Raw genomic sequence first — 13,807 nt, 5'->3', positions numbered from 1 at the left:
ACAGGAGCATGAAAATTGACATATTTCCCCTATTGAATCTAGAATCTTATTTACAGCTACAGTATACAAACTGTTCAGTGACTCTTGTTCACTGAAGTCTACTGCATACACAAAAGCTTATCTGGTCATACATCTTAGAGCAATAATGTTATGAAAAGGAAACCTTTATCCTAAGCCATTCCTAAAATGATGGCTCAAAATGAAAGCCAGTGATGAGGACTTTCACTAAAAGTGTTTTAAAATGATGAGTATAAAATGACTGTAGTGCTCAATATAAAAATACGCCTCTTTTTTGGCAAGGTGCCCACTCTGCACCTTCAGTTACACTGGAATCACATTATACCTGCCATCTGGATGCACACTGAGCTAGGGCATTTTAGTTTGTGACTGGCTGATCAGATTTTGATACAGAAGTAAGCTTCGGTCAGATGTCGGCTCCTGCCATGTTACAGATGTTGGGCACAGCATTCAGTCATGCTAACTATGCTGCGTCATCATGATGCTTAGTTATGAAATGAAACATTTTCACCCTGCAACCGTGTGTTATATTCTAGTAATTCTCAATAAATTCTTCCTAAACCAACCATAAGGCCTAAATCAAGATCATATTCTTTTTAGAAGCTTGTCAAAAAGTACTGAATGTATCAGCAAATTCCAAGCACACTTACCTGTTCACAAGAACAAAGCAGCTAACAATATATAAAGGTAAAGGAAAAGGTTCCCTTGCTCGAAAGCCAGTCGAATCCGACTCTAGGGTTTGAAACTCATCTCCGTTTCAAAGCCAAAGAGCCAGCGCTGTCCGAAGACGTTTCCGTGGTCATGTGGCTGGCATGACTAAACACCAAGGCGCACGGAACGCTGTTACCTTCCCACCGAAGTGGTACCTATTTATCTACTTGCAATTTCTTGCTTTCGAACTGCTAGGTTGGCAGGAGCTGGAACTAGAGATGGGAGCTCACTCCATCATGCGGCACCCAGGTCTCAAACTGCTGAACTACTGACCTTCCACAGCCTGCAGTTCAGCATCTTAACCACTTGAGCCTATATATATATAGAGAGAGAGAGACCATGTCAAAACTGAAGGCTCAAGTTTTAGAGATCAAGGACTTCTTAAAACAGTGTGTTTAAGGGAATAGGTCTTTGAGTACAGAGTTAGTCCAGTCCAAATCTTCAGAAAGACATAGTAACAAACTATTTAAAGAAGCCAAACTCAACATACCATTTAGCAAGCCACAAACATCATCTCAAGTTATTTTTAAATAACCAATCTTTGCATTGTCCAATGAAACTAGCAACCTTAGAGCAAGAATGGTTTTATCACACTAAAAGCTATACAGATTACTGGCTACAGAACAGAAGATCTGTCTGTCAAATGGTTTCCACTGAAATGCAACAGATGAGGATACTGCAAACACCTGTTTCAAAGCTGAGTCCAGACCAAAAGCTACAAACACCTCCACAATTGTCTTTGGGAACTATAAATGCTATCTATATATTCATGCCTTTTTGTTGCATTACAGTTTTTCTTTTTTGACTTAGCACTTAAGGTAGACTCTTTAAATGGTGTGGATAAAAGAAATATTGCCTTCCTTGAACATGCATTCTGTGGCTGACCTATTTCTTCACTCTGAGCAGTTTCTCAAAAGATGCTTTCAGTGACTGCTTGTTAAATTGGAGAGCCAAGAGCCTTGCCAAACTTTAACTGGGAAAGACATTCCAGTTCTATGACAAAGCGAACAAAAGGTTCATCCTATTTCTGATTAATTCTTTAGTTTCCCACTGGCAGAGAAGGCAAGAGGTTCAGCATAGGTAGGCTGCCTGAAGGGGCTGATAAGCCCAGAGTGAAATGCATCAGCAATTAAGAAAGAAAACAGCACACAATCAACACTGAAGGTGGTAGTGCCATCAAAATGTAGTTTTCGAGAATTACATTCCAGATAAATTGGTTCTTGGTTGCAGTACCTTGTCTATGTATTTAGTCAAGAAATATCTAGTCTCTATACACTTGTCTTATGTTTGAGCAACATGTCATTGGAATAGATTTCCTAATACTAAGGAGTTCTTTCGAAACAGATTATGTTCAACTGAACTACATCATATTTTTGACTTTAACACAGCTTCAGCCTTGGATTAGTAGGGGCAGCAACCACATCCTCTGCTAATTCCAAGGCTGACCACATCCTCAAATGAGCTGGTCTCATATGTTTGTTCAATGTACTGCATGTGCAACATGCTGGTCAAATAGCAGATTTATTATAAAACCACTGTCAAAAACACATCCTGAATAGTTAAGCCTTATACAGAAGCTGTCAAGTTATTTTTCACTAACATGCTTTTTAAACTACTCATGTTTCCATTACCCCCTGAAATGTACCCAAAACTTTCTGTCAGGAATTTTTGGGAGCTATGCATAGAGGAGGGACAGAAAGAAGGCCCACAAAATAAAACTAACTTTCTATACTACAGCAATACTAAATTGAGAGATAGTATGGTGCAGTGGTTAGAAGTGCTGGACTAATATCTGGAAGACCCAGGTTCAAATCCCCATTCATGCCATGGAAGTTTGCTGGGTAACCCTGGGCCAGTCACACTCTCTTCAGCCTAACCTACCTCACAGGGCTGTTGTGAATATAAAATGAAAGAGAGGAGAATGATGTAACCTGTAAGCTGCTTTGCGTCCCGATTCGGGAGAAAGGCAGGGTATATGTGAATTACATAAATATTGCATACAACTTTACATAATAAATACATATTCTTGCAGGTCAGGGTCAAAATTTTAACTACAAGAATAAAGTATAAGAGAACAAGAAGAGAGCACTACACTAATTGTATGTAAATCATTTCTCTATTTCCTTTGGAACAAAAGGATGCTACAGAAACCTAGGCACAGCAGACAGGCCAGTTGTATTGTGCTCCTACCATTTAGTATCACAAGGCACGAGTTCAAATTTCAAACAAATTCAGTTTCACAATTACTTCACAAATAAAATGCTGCATGCCCCCATTTCTAAGCATAGAAACTTCCTCACACAAAGCAAGGGGAACCAACCGACCCCATACTGGTACCAATGAATGAAATATTCTGAACACTGGCAAAGATATTATTCATCAGCATTAACCTACAAATATTTCCCCTTTCCAATCCTGACCGAGGAATCAATTGCTGTTTCTTAAATGCACTCTCTACTACTAGACCTTCATTGTGCTAAGTGGCATTACTGCCATTTTTATTGCCATGAGAAAAGCTGAAAAACTGAAGGTTTTCAAATACTTTACAGAGGTAAACAAGAATGTCTGCCTACACAGTATAGCAAGAGGAGATGGAGCAAGTGATGACAACTTGCAAATTATCAGAGCATCTACAATGTGTATAGTCCTGGCAAAAAGCACAGGCTTATGCTGGCAGGCTGGGAGACTCTTCCAAAGACTGTCACAGGTTTCTACTACAGACCACAGCTATTGTAAGAGGAAACCAAGATTATGCAAGCAAAACCAGACCAAATCAAGAAGGATCTCTGTGTGAGATTTTTAAAACTCCTGGAACAGGAACTAGACTTCTACTTTTTAATCAGTCACCTGTTTCCACGACCAGAAACCATGCTCGTTCACCTGATGCCCTACCCTATACTAATAAAGCATTGCTTGCCTGTAGCAAGGGGATAGGCAAAAAGAGAGATTAGTTCCCAAGGTTACAGTAGCCCAAAGAAAGAAGCAGACAGTTAGGTAAAGGAGGAAGGCAAAGGAGGTAAAGGAAATATAAAGGTGACTAAATGCATCCATGCATCCATGCACTCTTGCGGCTCTACAGAGATCATTTGCAACTGGAAGGGTCCATCCACATATGGCAACCCAGCTGCAAGGATGCAGCAATAGAACGATAGCCAATGATGTGCAGACGCAGTTAGTTAATCCTGTCTATAATACTAATGTATTTGGGGGGAGAAAGTCTTAAAGACAAAAATTATGGCAATCTTCTTTCTAAACGCTTCTGAATGATATACGAGGAAACTTGTTAGCGGTCCGGGTAACAGGCACCTTTAGCTAGACTGATGAGAGAGAAGAAAAGCGCTGTGCAGCCAGTATAGCCTCTAGTCCTTTGAAATAGCCTTTAGCAGGAGGGAGGAAACAGCCTCTACTCCTCCAGCCTTTGTAAATTCAAGCACAGAAGTCGGGCACACGCTCGTCTGCGTATTAAGCTTTTAGAAACCGAGCAGTGTTTCTCTTCCCCTCCAAAGCCCGCAAACTCAACCACCCCGCTGCATTCAGAGAAGCCGAACAAGGGAACAGCCGTAAAGAGAGAGAACAAGCAAACTTCTCTACTCGTGAGGGGCACCGGTGTAGTTAGTGCCTTACAAAGAGTTCTCGTGGAAGCGGCTACCCCCTCCACCACCGCCGCCACCACCAGGGCGGGGGCTAACTTGGACCCTCGAAGAGGAGCGAGCGAAACCTAAATATGCGGGGGAATGGGGGGGGGGGGGGGGCGGTTAGAGAGCTCCCCTCACCCGGACAATAAACGGAAATCGGAGGTTAAAGCGCAAGGGGAAGGGCACACCGTTACAAGAGGGCGGAGAAGGGCGCCTAGAGCCCTCAGGGGCGCCGGCAGAATCCCAGCGGGCTAAACTGCTCTCACCTCAGCTCGCTTGAGACGCGACTCCTCAGACCAACCAGCAGCTGCACGGCTTCTTCCTCCCACCACTCGCCTGAGCTACTAAGCAGAGCTACCGCCCCGATTTCGGCATTTATCCCGCCCGCCGGCGAGGGAGCGCAAGAGCGGCCAGGCGGCGCCTACTCCGCTCCCCCCGCCCACTGCCCCTCCGCCGCCGCCGCCGCCGCCTTCCTCGTCCACAACAACGCCGCCCTCAGCTCCATGCCGAACGACCTCGTCGCCCGCCCCCAAGCGGCACCTTCTGTTTCAAGTTCAGGCGCGCCTCCCCGAGCTGGGAAAGCGGAGGTGAGGCGAGGCGCTTGCAATGCCTGCACAAAAGGGCCGGAAGGAGACCCCTTGCTAGCCACGGCCTCGCCCGGTTCCGTTTGCTCGAACCTGCGCTGGCCTGGCCCGCTGGAGGTTTTAGTTCAGTCGCGGGGGAGACAACCGCGCCTCTTGCAAATGGAAGTGCTGGATTAGAGTTTTCGTTTTATTTTAGTAACTATATTTGAATCGAGTTTCCATTTTTTACTCAGTTATAATGAAACGAGTTTAAGTAATAACATAAACAAAAATTAAAGGAACCAATTTCAAATCATTTGAATTGTGTCTACATTTAATGTGGCCCCACTGGTGGACCTCCTGATGGCACTGGTATTTCTGGCCACTGTGTGACACAGAAGAGTGTTGGACTGGATGGGCCTTTGGCCTGATCCAACATTGGCGTCTCTCATGTTCTTATGTTAATGCTATGGAATGCCAGTGTGGTGTAGTGGCTGGCTGGCTTGATATGTCCAGAGTGGAAAGTCCCAAATTCCAGCTCTTCTTTCTGCCATGAAGCTCACTTTGGAACAGTTGTCTCTCAGCCTGACCTATCTGCCTGGGTTATTGTGAATTCCAGCTCTTACCGGCTGAATATTCACCAGCATCTTTAAAAAATCCAAAACCTTTATTTTTGAACTTGAAATTGTAAGAGATTTACAACAACAGAGGGTCCTAAAATAAAGGAATAGGACCTATTTTACAAAGGACATGAAATGTTGGGGACATACTAAAACTAAGGACAGCAATTGCCCAGACATTACATACGCCCCATCTTCTGCCTTGTTATAAAGATGGAAAACAAACTCTTATGATAAAGTTCTTGTCAACAGTCCATTGTGCTGTCTTTAAATTATGATGCATTTTAAGTATACAATAAAATTATTTTTTCATACACACACAAATACATATATAGCCTTACATTTAGATGTTCATACAACGTTCTTTCACAGATCTACATATGAAATAAAGAGGAACTAGTGTTCTAAAACAATTGAGGTATAACTGGGATTTTCCCACCCACCGAAATGATTTCCCACATTGCACTATACCTGCTTGCAATGTGAGGTTGGGGGGGGGGGTTACACTTTTTAAGAGTTTGGCTACTCTTAATAACAGTCTTATGATTTCATGTCTGATTTGTAGTATTATCTAAAACTCCCACGAGAATTATTTTGGGTTACAAGGGAATAGAACAACTTGTTATTTTATTGATATGATACCTGCTTAGTGTGCAAAAGCATTTCATCTTTGCACATTTCCACCAGACATACACTGTGGTCTTAAATATGGTGCTAGAGACTCCTAGATTGATTATTTGGTGTGACTTCACAATTCAATGCTCCTAACCAGGGATGGCACAGGATTTTATAATTTCTTTGGCTACCCTGGGTCCATCTCAGATTGTAACAGGCTGAACACATGAACCTTGGCACTGGACCGTTGAGGGGAGGTCTTGTTTCAGGGTTGGAAATTCAACCTGAACCATGGTATGATGATTTTCTAGGGAAGGCAGGCGTGAATATGATATTGACACCCCCCACACCAAAAGGGGGCCCCAAACAAAGTGGTCTACCCATGAAGGCTTCTGGATCCTTCTGGATTCCAAAGTGCTTGGGGGGATTTTAGGATTCCAAACACATTTTATTGAGGTTGCAGTGGGAGCTTGGAATGTGAAGCACCTTGGAACTTTTGACAGGACTGCTCCTCATTGACCCCTCCTGTCCTTGGGGTAGAAGCTAACCCCATTGTTTACCATGGAGTTGGTGGGTGACCTAAAGAGAGCCAAAAGATGTTTAGAAAGACACTGGCAGAGAATGCACTGAATTCTACACAGAACATCCTATACAGCCCATTGGAAGACTTGTGAAGCAGCAGTGATAGTGGCAAAGAAAGGTTATTTCTCTGCAACCACTGCATCGGCTAATTCATGATCATCATAGTTATTTTAAGTATCGCAGCATCTGCTAACTCCTGATTCTGCACCTTTAACTCTCTCAGGAACTGACAATCAGCTGTGACACATTTATGAAGTTTTTTGCTGATAAATACACAAATACGTTCTGATCTGGATAGTGGCTGTAATATAGACCAAGCAGAAGAAATGCTTAATATGTCGTTTGGTCTGCGGACCATTTTGGTCACATGAACACATGAATCAGACCTTTGGTCCATCAAAGTCAGTATTGTCTACTCAGACCAGGAGTGGCTCTCCAGGGTCTCAGGCTGAGCTCTTTCATACCACCTCCTACCTGATCCTTTTAACTGGAGATGCCTGGAATTGAACCTGGGACATTCTACATGCTAAGCAGATGCTCTGCCACTGAGCCACAGCCCCTCCAGTTACCCTGGTGAATACTGAAAGGGTCCTTGGGTATGAGAAGACCACCACTTGTGCACTGGACCCTTGCCTGTCCTGGCTGCTAAAACCATGTAAGGACTACATTAATGAGCCCTTGATGACTGTCATAAGAGAGTCATTAATTCAGGGCACCTTTGCTTGGCCAATCATGTCTACTACTTTTTAAAAAATCCCTGCAGTAAAACGATGTGACCAGTTATCACCCAGTCTCCAATCTGCCCTTTATGGGCAAAGAGACTGAAAGAGCTATAGAACACCAGCCCCAGGATAACTCATGTGCTCTGGACCTTTTTCAGTCTGGTTTCAGTCTGGGCTATAGGACTGAGGTGGCTTTGGTGCCTTTAACTGATGACCTCTAAATGTGGACTAAGGCCATGCATCTTTGTTGCTCCCATCAGATCTGTCTGCAGCCTTTGACACAGATTTGATCATGCCATCTTGCTGAAGCATTTGGAGGCAGAAATCAGTATACAGAGATGTGCCTTGGACTGGTTTAAATCATTACTCATGGACCATACTCAAAGGGTTGCCATTGGAGACCAGGTATCCAGTACGGGGGTTGTCTTGTGGGATTCCACAGGGCCCAATCTTATCCCCCATGTCATTCAACCTTTATGTAAAACTGTTAGGACAAATCATTCATAGCTTTGGAACTAGAGATAATAGCTCTATGTCTCTATCCAAATTCCCTGGTTCTTGAACCACTGCCTGATTGCTGCAGTCAAATGGCTAAAAGTGAACGTATTGAAAACGAACCTGGACAAGATGGAAGTAATGCTGATTGATAAGGCAGAGATCTTAGAAGCTATTGTGCTTCCCACTTCGATTGCTGCTGGAGAAGCAAATTAATGCAGCTGCCCCCCCCCCCCCCCCAGCTTTCTTCCAACTCAGTCTTGCCCACAAGAGGGCACACTATCATGACATGGCTGATCTGGCCACCTGAATCTATGCCATAGTAACATTGAGACTAGTCTACTATAATGCACTCTACATAGGTCTCCCCCTCAAAGTCAACTCGGATAATCCAGTTGCTGCTGAATGCCACAGTCATTTATTATCAGGAACTAGGCAGACCATGCATATTACTCTGATTTTGTGATTACTCTTCTGGCTGCTCATCAGTTCAAGGTTCCTCATATCTCCAGGACTGCCTCTCCCTCTATGCTCCACCATGACAGTTTCACACTACTGAGCAGGGCCTTCTGCAGGTGTCACGCTTCAAATGGGCAAAATCAACAACTGCCCATACATGTGCATTCTCTGTTGCAGCCCCCACCTTGTGGAATGGCCCTGTCTTGTGGAATGCCTGGCCTGAAGGCTCCCACCCTCCTGGCTTTTCACAAACTGTGCAAAACGGAATTACTCAAGAGAGCTTTTTTACCCCAGTAATAGAACTATACTGTAATGAATTTTTTTTTCATAAAGATCTTTTGGTAAAGAGACAGGTTGAGTTGACTGTACTACAGTGTCCTATCTGTATCCTCTTGTTGCTGTTAAGTATGACTCTGCTATATAATTCCTGCTCCATTAAATGTGGCATGAAGTTTCTGCTTGGTTTCTGCTTTGTTATCATATTTCTAATTGTTTTTCAGATTTCTGCAATCCAAACCTCTATTGTATTGTTTATTGAACATCCTATTCCTGTTCATTTAACTTGTCTCATGCTGTGCAATCCATCTTGAGAGAGTGAGAAAGGCAGACTATAAATGACATAAATAAAATAAAATATCATAGCTATTAGCTAACAAGAGTTCTATTATCTGTAAATTTGTCCGACCCTCTTTTAAAGCTAAGGCAGTGGCCACTGTGACCTGGATATCCCAGGATAGCCTGATCTCATAAACAAGGTCACCCCTGATTAGTACTTGGATGAGAGACCACCAAGGAAGTTTAGGGTGTCTACACAGAGGCTGGGAATGGCAATGTGGTGGTCTTAGTCATGGGGTATATGGGGAAATTGCTCACGGCCTTGCCCACCAACGGAGGGGGGAGAGAGCGAAAGCAGGCCATTCTGCAGCCACTCACACCCTCTCCCTCCAGCTCTCAGATAGCCATCTCAGTGGTGGCTGTATATGCCAAGCCCCACTGGGGCTTTGGCGGCAGCCAGCTAAGCTGTACGTGTCTGCCCACATTGCATGGGACGAGGGCCACTCCTTGCTTGAGCCTAGGGCCCCAGAGGATCATTACCAAGACCACCCTGTCAGAAGCCTTTGGTGAAGATCCTTGTCAAATACCTTTTGAAAGTCCAAGAATACAGTACCTATTGGGTCACCCTTGTCTATATACTTACAAATAATTATAAGAGGTTGCTTGAGGCAGGGCTTATCCTTACAGAAGTCATCCTGATTGCCTCTTCAGCAAGGCTCCTTCTTCTATGCATTTAACAATTTTGTCTTTGTCTTCTGGTGATGGCGGCGCGCTAGAGCAGACTCACCTCCCGGACCTCCCGGGGGTAAAGCTGCGCTCCAGCCAAAGGAGGAAGTGCGCAGGTTCGACACCCCCCCAGAGACCCGGTTGAAGGGACTCTGGCCATGGAACTTCTGAGAGATTGCCTCTTCGATGGCGGAATGCCGGAGAATTGAGGTGCCTCTCCGTTCTGACGGTTTTCCGTGCTGAGAGACCAAATGGACTTAAGCAACGCTAACCGGGGCAAGCGCAGGAGATCGAGCGTTTAAAAAAAAAAAACTGAAAGTAAACGAGGTCTGAGGACTGCTTATGAACGTGAGTTGTTTAAGCGTTGATTAAAGAAAAAAGAAAGCTCCCCACCCTAACTACGCAATAGAGAATTAGCCTAGCGAGGGAGGGACGCCTCCTGAGCGCATGAACTTTTGAGCGAATGAGGGGGGGAGCAGAAGAATAAGCAGTTAAAACTGTTAAGAAGTACTTACCAAGGAGTGTTCGAGCGTTTAAGCGTATATTTAGAGACTTTCGAAAAAATTGTGAAAGTAAACAACCCAAAAAAACCATGGCGGGGAAGAGGGCAGAAAAGGATAAACTTTTGAAAGCGAAAGGAATTGAGAGCCCAAAACCGGAAGGAACCAACGAGCTGGCAAAGACTTTGGCAGAATCCATGCACCCCCTAATGAACCAGCTGAATAACTTCAAGGAACAGATTACCAAAGTGACTCAATGTATCACCGCTCAGCAAGACCAGATAAACGAGACTCTAAAAATGATGAATCAAACAGCTGAGAAGGTGAAAGAAGTGGATGCCACTGCACAAAAGGTGAAGAAGAAAGTGAAACAACTGGAAAGGAAGCAAGTCTCCACAGAAGATCAACTGCTGCAATTACAAATGGAAAAGGCTAATATGATCCTTCACTTCCAGGGCATGCCAGAGACTAAGGGTGAGAATCTAAAGGAAACAATGAGTGAAATACTGACCCCAGTGACAGAGATGACGGCGGAACAGCTGATAAGAGATATGGATGTGGCCTACAGGTCATATTCAGGATATATAAAGAAAAATAATCTGCCTGGGGAAATTGTCGTAAGATTCTCGAAGAGGCATGTGAGGGATGCAATCCTGAAAGCAGTATCTGGAGTACCCCTGAAAGTGGGGGGAAATGTCATCAGAGTTCTCAAAGACATCCCCTTTGAAATAAGGTAAAAGCGAAAGAAATACAAAGATCTTATTCTCTTCTTCAGACAAATTCAATTGGATACAGATGGCTAACTCCAGAATGCATCACCTTCAAAATCAAGGATAAAAAAAAAAAGATTGACTCTTTTCTGAAAGCTTGGGAATTTTTTTTTTAATATAAATTTATTTTCCAAGTTTTCACCTTTACAATCCATATTTTCTATGTATAAAGCATATGATAATTCATTAGTCATTTATACATCTTCATAAAGTTGTTGGCTTCAAATTATCATATCTAACATAAAAGTTCATCACATTTTTACACATCTCCATATAATTTGTTCTTAATTTATAATATTTACACTAGCATTTTATCCACCAATTCTTCTTTTATATTTTAGCCAGTCATATATATGTTTCCATCTTTTCCAAAATAGATTCTCTGGTTTGTTTTTCAGTTCTAGGCTCAGTTTATCCAATTCTGCGATTTCTAACATCTTGTATTTAAGTTCTTTTATCGATGGTATATGTTTTGATTTCCAACGTCTTGCTATGAGTATTCTTGCTGCTGTTAATATATATATTATTATTACCTTATGATTTTTTATGTTATCCGGGATCATGTTTAATAAATATGTTTCGGGTTTCATAGGTATATTTAGTTTGAAAACTTCTCGTATAATTTTATGTATTTTTTTCCAAAATTTTTGTATTTTCTCACATCTCCACCAAATATGGCTTGGGAATTTTTAAAGAGTCCAGTTGGGAGGGCCAGAGGAGGAAGAAAAAGAAGGGGAGGACAGTAAGTCCAGTGGCGAGCTGAACTCAGATTCTTCCGGAAAGGACTCTCTTTCAGAGGAAGGGGCAGCGGCTCCTAAAAGCCCTTATAAGTTGCAGAAGAGACGGGGCAAGGAGAAGTGAAGGCTGAAGGACTCTGATATGTTCCTTTAAAAAAAATGTTGAATTGAGATGCTTGGGGGTATTTCTTAATAACAGTTGAATTTAAGAATTTAAAAAGACAATGATATATCTGACAGTTTGTAAGGGGATTAGTGGAATTAAGACTTGATGTTTGTGTAAGGTGATTAGAAGATCTCCTCTCTTGGGTTTTTAGGTATTAGTGGGTATCTTTACTTTGTCCCTAGATGTAGTCCCTTATCCTATTTCTGTTGTAGTTTGTAGTGTTTATAAAAATGCAATTAAAAAATCCCCTTCGGGGGGCTAAAAAAAAAAAATTCTGTCTTTAATAACACTTTCTATCAGTTTATCCAGGATAGATATTAAGCTAAAAGTTATATAGATTTCCAAGTTATCTTAGGATCCTTTTTCTAAAAATCAGTGGGACGTTGGCTATCTGCCAGTCTTCTAACACAGATGCTAATATTTATAAGAAAGTACATATTTCTGTTAGAGGAAGAGCAATTTCATTTTCTTTAAAAACTTTCCAGTTATGTAGTCCAGATCCGATGAGCCGATAATTTTTAATACATCACTTAGCCCCAGAACTACTTTTCCATCACCTCTATTTGACTCAGTTCTAAGCCTCCTAAAATTTTTGGTTCACATACCAATATCTGGCCAACTTTTTCCATAGTGAAGATAGATGCAAATAACACATTCCCTTTTTCTGTAATCTCCCTATTCCTCCTAAGTAATACTCTCATACTTTTGTTATCTAATGATCCAAAAACTTCCACTGCTACTTTCCGCCTTCTGGTATAGTTGCAGCTGAATCTTATACAAGTAAGTCTCCCTTTTTAAAGTGTATTTATTCTGAATTTTATGTAGGACTAGGAATAAGGCCCATTGTAGAAATAAATACCATGAGCTCTAGAAAGAGGCTCTGGGAGAGTGCCCCGGCCTTGGGCACTCAGCGCCAGATTGCTGTGGCGACCACAGCAGGGTATAATGACACAGTTCTCCAGGGGAACTGATCTCTGCCATCTGAAGAGCAGTTGTAATTCTGCATGATCTCTATCCCTCCCCTGGAGACTGGCAACAATGGTTCTCCATGAGGGAATGGCTGGTTTGAAGGCATTGTACCTGTCTGAGGTCCCACCCCTCCTCAAACCTCACCCTCTCCAGGCTCCATCACTCAAATCTCCAGGAATTTCCCACCTGGAGTTGGCAACTCTATCAGGACTGGCCCCAATGAGTTTTCTCCCAAAGGCCAAAATAGGTGTGAAAAGGGCCTTTTAGTGACAGAACCTGGTTGCCTAGCAACAGGCACTGAGGAGAAAGCACAGCTGCCACCTCTGATTATGGAAATACCTGGAGAGGTGGATCCTATGGAGGGCAGCATTGGGGGGGGAATAGAAGGACTCAGCAGGGGATAATGGCATAGGGTCTACCCTCCAAAGCAGCCATTTTCACCAGGGGAACTGATCTCTGTCATCTGGAGATCAATTGTAACAGCAAGAGCTCTCCAGGTCTCACCTTAGGGTTGCCTGGGGATCTCCCGCCTTTACAACTGATCTCCAGCTGACAGGAGGCAGGCTGGAATCAGAGACTGAGTAGAGTGGGGGGGAGCAGTAAAGTCATGTGGCAGGTCTCCCTGGTGAATCCCCACTTGCGGGAAAGCAGGAGACATGCAGAGTGATACCAAACCATACAGGTGCCATGCTGGGCTCAGTCATGTCTGCAGCGCCCTGGCAAGGTCCACAGTCCTATCCTATCATGGGGGGGATTTTCCATGAGACATCCCCCACCCCAAGACAGATGCTGTTTCCTTCCAAATGACACTTATCCATCCTGGGAGGGAGTGCTCAGCAACTACAAAAGATTGGTGTAGTTCTACTGTGGCGGCAGCTGCATAGGGCTCTGATCCTGCAAGGGACTGAGTTCCAGGGTTGCTTGGCCAGCTGATCCAGTGTACAGTGGGGCAGCTCCCAAGCAC

At 43.3% G+C, this 13,807-nt stretch overlaps 1 protein-coding gene across 1 annotated transcript in view; it reads right to left on the bottom strand.

The window, feature by feature from the left end:
• The window catches only part of SERPINE2 (serpin peptidase inhibitor, clade E (nexin, plasminogen activator inhibitor type 1), member 2), a 47,680-nt gene extending 42,889 nt beyond the window's left edge, over positions 1-4,791 (bottom strand). The window contains exon 1 of the mRNA XM_015417632.1: positions 4,631-4,791. The gene's annotated coding sequence lies outside the window, so the exon portion shown is untranslated. The remainder of the gene's footprint in view (positions 1-4,630) is intronic.
• Positions 4,792-13,807: the final 9,016 nt, after the last annotated feature.

This window comes from Gekko japonicus, unplaced genomic scaffold (genome assembly GCF_001447785.1).
Source record: "Gekko japonicus isolate JY-2015 unplaced genomic scaffold, Gekko_japonicus_V1.1 scaffold38, whole genome shotgun sequence".
Lineage (NCBI taxonomy): Eukaryota > Metazoa > Chordata > Lepidosauria > Squamata > Gekkonidae > Gekko > Gekko japonicus.
Note: the sequence above shows the minus strand (reverse complement) of the source record. Positions and strands in the feature narration are given on the sequence as shown.